The sequence below is a fragment of the Anoplopoma fimbria genome, unplaced genomic scaffold (genome assembly GCF_027596085.1).
Source record: "Anoplopoma fimbria isolate UVic2021 breed Golden Eagle Sablefish unplaced genomic scaffold, Afim_UVic_2022 Un_contig_6721_pilon_pilon, whole genome shotgun sequence".
NCBI classification, from domain to species: Eukaryota; Metazoa; Chordata; class Actinopteri; order Perciformes; family Anoplopomatidae; genus Anoplopoma; species Anoplopoma fimbria.
The window spans coordinates 1-3,757 of record NW_026550248.1 but is presented as its reverse complement, the minus strand read 5'-3'; the positions used below and the strand labels follow the sequence as shown (position 1 = coordinate 3,757).

Sequence of the window (3,757 nt, the reverse complement as noted above, 5' to 3'; positions counted from 1 at the left end):
AAAACAAATTCAAGCGTTTCTGTTGTCTTCCCGACTTGTTTAAAAAAAGAGAGAACAAGGAGTTGTGACCAGCAGAGGGGACGAGTGAGCTAATGAGAGAGAGAGAGCGCACAAAGTGAGTGAAAAACACAAATTAAACTTCATATACTGATTTCATGTCGGTTACGTTCTAAAGCAGAAATAAACAACCATCAAACTCTCAGCAGATCGTCACTGTAGAGACAGACATTCATGTTTTCAGTCTCTTTCCACCTCTGCATTTCTCCTTTTCATTCATTAATTATATCAAACATAACATCATAAAGCATAAATAAGAGCAACAACAGGATGAGCCTGTGATGTTTTATTGTGAATGTGAATTATGTTTCAAACTCCACCATCATTTTTTAATCCGCTGTGGATCAAGTTTGTCTGTTCTACAAGGTTCTTAAGATGGGATGGAAAAACAAACAGGAATTCACAAAAAGGACTTTTGGACTCTAGTTTAGTCTCTGAGATTAGTTCCTCTGGTTCCATAGTTCTGGTTCATTTCCTGGTGAAAAAGAGGTTTATGAAATCTGAAATCCTGATGAACTAATTCAAAGATTCAGAAAGAGAGAGGCTGTTTACACTGCATGGAGCTGATAGTTTAGAGACACATTTACATCATTGAAGACAAACTAACTTGATCTGACCTGAGAGTTTCCAGTTTACAGTGTGGACTCTCGAGTCCATCAGACAGCAGCTTCACTCCTGAATCCTGCAGGTTGTTGTTACTCAGGTCCAGCTCTCTCAGACTAGAGGACTGGGAGCTGAGGACTGAGGACAGAGCTTCACAGCTTCTCTCTGAGAGGTTACAGCCACTCAGTCTGAAGAGACAACAATCAACAAGAAGAAAAATAATAATAATGTCAGAAAGAACAAAGATAATTTGTTCAGTGAAAGTGGATAAAATACTTGCTGTTCTACACTAAACACGATACAATGTAGGTTCAGTGTACTCTACTGTATACAGGAAGTACTGTAGTATCACTATCAGGATGAGGGGTGGATATTTATTTTATATTTTATTAAAGAGGTTTATGCAAATTAAAGTCCTTCCTGTTGTCACCTGACTTTAGAAAAATTCAACAAATCAGTAGACCACACATACAAAAAGACTGACAGATAAATTTGTTTGAATTTGACCCTATTTGGAGCTAGATGTTTCCATGAAACAAAATGTGATTTCTGTTCAGAACTGTTCACCCTAAATATTTTAGTCATTGTGGATCTCTTGGAGGAGATGACTTTAAGCATCCAGCTTTACTGGTGTTAACAATTTACTGCTCTCACCTGCCAGACAGGTTGGTGATGATGAGACAGGACATATGAACGCTATCCTTCCACCACAAACCCCAGTCTATCTCATTCTGTTTTGTGCGTTTCCTGCAGGAAAACCATGTCCAGTCGTTTCTGTGTGATCATTTCTAAATGACCACTCTCTTCTGTCGATCTCCCAGTTAATATTTAAAGAGCCAACCCTCACCTTGATGAATGAGAAAGAGTGAGTTACATCATGAGAAACAGGGTGATGTAGACAGCTGAGGAAACAGTAAGAGGAAGATCAAAGTGTCCACCATCATGAACTCAGATGTGTTCAAGGTCTTAACCGTTTGGAACCTTTCTTTGTTCCTCTTCATCAATGATTCCTCAGACTCGAGACGTTTCTTTTCATCTTTATAAATCAACACTAACAACTTACTGTAATGTCAACACAAATTAATGAATTTGTCTGCATACTGAAAATTTCAAAAACTTTCACAGATTTAAAGCAGAATCCAGGAAGCCATTAATTTCCTCAGCATGACAGATCACTGTAGAGACAGACATTCCACTTTCCACCTATTTCTCCTTTCCATTCATTAATTATATCAAACATAACATCATAGTCTGTGACAGAGAGTCAGTCAGAGTCAGTGTCATGTACTCCATCTCTTCCTCCTTATCCAGAACACATCCAGTGGAGCCCCGGTGTGAACTCCTCCACCATACGGTTTTTTAGTGTTCAGCTGGCCTGTGAGTTCTGGCGGTCCTTGTGACTCAATCCCCACACTGGAAAAAACCTGATGCTACCTGTGCTAGATTTTTACCTGATGTAGTGTCCTCCCCATGTTTCACCCTAAAGGAGACTGGCGTTTAGATGGACAGGTGAGTTATTCTAACAGAACATGAAAAACCTGTCTTGAAGGACTGGACATGTTTCAGCTGTATGGACTCTTACCATAGACCACAGTCCTCCAAGCTCTGCATTGTGGGATACACCGGAGACAGCTGAGACAGGTGGAGGACTGGAGCTGAATAGTGCAGATAGAGTTTCACGAGATTCCGCTCGATATTAAATCAGCCACAAACTGCTCCTCTTTCAGAAACAAAGATCAAACCTCACAACTCATCCTGGAGGCATAAAACTCAGATTAGTTCAGATCGTGTCCAGGAAGTACATCTCCACAGAACTAGGAGTGTGGATTTATTGTTGGAACATCACAGACAGTCGGATTACAGACTCGAACTTTAAAAAACAGAGAGGACAAGGGTTCGTTTTGAAAACAATGAAACCACCAAAATACAATACAAACAATACAAGTGAGCTAATGAGAGAGAGAGAGAGAGAGAGATACCTTCAGAAGAGCGAGACAGAGAGAGAGTGGGAAAGAGAGACAGAGACAGATAGACTCTGACAGAGAGAGAGAGGGGAAAGAGACAGAGACAGAAAGTTTGATGGTGTCATTCATAACCATCTCTTGTTGAAGAGCCACTTCCACTATGACTGCTCTCAGCTGCATCTTTTTCTCGTAATTACAACAAAGACCTTTGTCTTCTCCAACTGATCTTCTAACATCCTGCTTTGTTGAGATGTTTGGGCCTGTGTTAGGCTGCTGGTTATCACTCTGAGCTCTGGTTTAATCTCACCACAGCAGCTGTGTGGTTGTCTCTTTAGCAGCCTCATCAGCTTCTGATATCATGAAGATCATCACAGTTCAGAACTTCACCTTTATTCAGCTTTACATTCAAGTCTTTGTCTCTCTGTTTACACAGAGTTTTGATCTGCTGTCATCAGATCTTCATCAACCTCCTTCATCTCCCTCACACACTCTACAGCCTCATCAGGACTGACATCACCTTCACTGACTGATGGACCACAATGTGAGTCTGTGGAAGCTAAAAACTCTCCTGTCAATCACTTCATTTCTCTACTTCCTGTTACTCTAACAAATATTCAGCTTTTGTTTTCAGTCAAATCCTGAAACCTTTCAGTCAGTGAACTGACCTCAGAGTCTCCAGTCTACAGTGTGGACTCTCCAGTCCAGCAGACAGCAGGTTCACTCCTGAATCCAGCAGGTTGTTGTTACTCAGGTCGAGCTCTCTCAGATGGGAGGGGTTGGACTTCAGAGCTGAGGCCACGACTTCACAGTGAGTCTCTGAGAGTCCACAGCCAGAAAGTCTGTCATGACACAAATATTACAAAATATTATTATGAAAGAGGACACTTAATATTTACTTCCTGCTTCCTGTTTTGATGAACATTTGCTCTTCACATCAGTGGTTCAGCTGATCTTATCTCACTGTGTCTCACATGAAACAATAACTCATCTCTCTCTCTCGTACTTGCAGACTTTAAATCTTTGTTTTTCTTTAATCTGCAGATGAAGGGAGACAAAGTGTCGTTACATTGAGGCTTCAATAATGTCCAGTCTGTCAGTGTGATCTGATCCCATGTCTGTCTCCACAACGTTAG

General features: G+C 40.9%; 1 long non-coding RNA gene across 1 annotated transcript; it reads right to left on the bottom strand.

Annotated features, from left to right (window-relative positions):
• Nucleotides 1-55: 55 nt before the first annotated feature.
• Nucleotides 56-3,740, bottom strand: LOC129115019 (uncharacterized). Its single transcript, XR_008532793.1, has 3 exons — nt 3,691-3,740; nt 3,290-3,463; nt 56-848 (listed from the first exon to the last, which is right to left on the bottom strand). It is a non-coding gene; the product is annotated as an uncharacterized LOC129115019 (long non-coding RNA).
• Between the last annotated feature and the right edge of the window lie 17 nt (nt 3,741-3,757).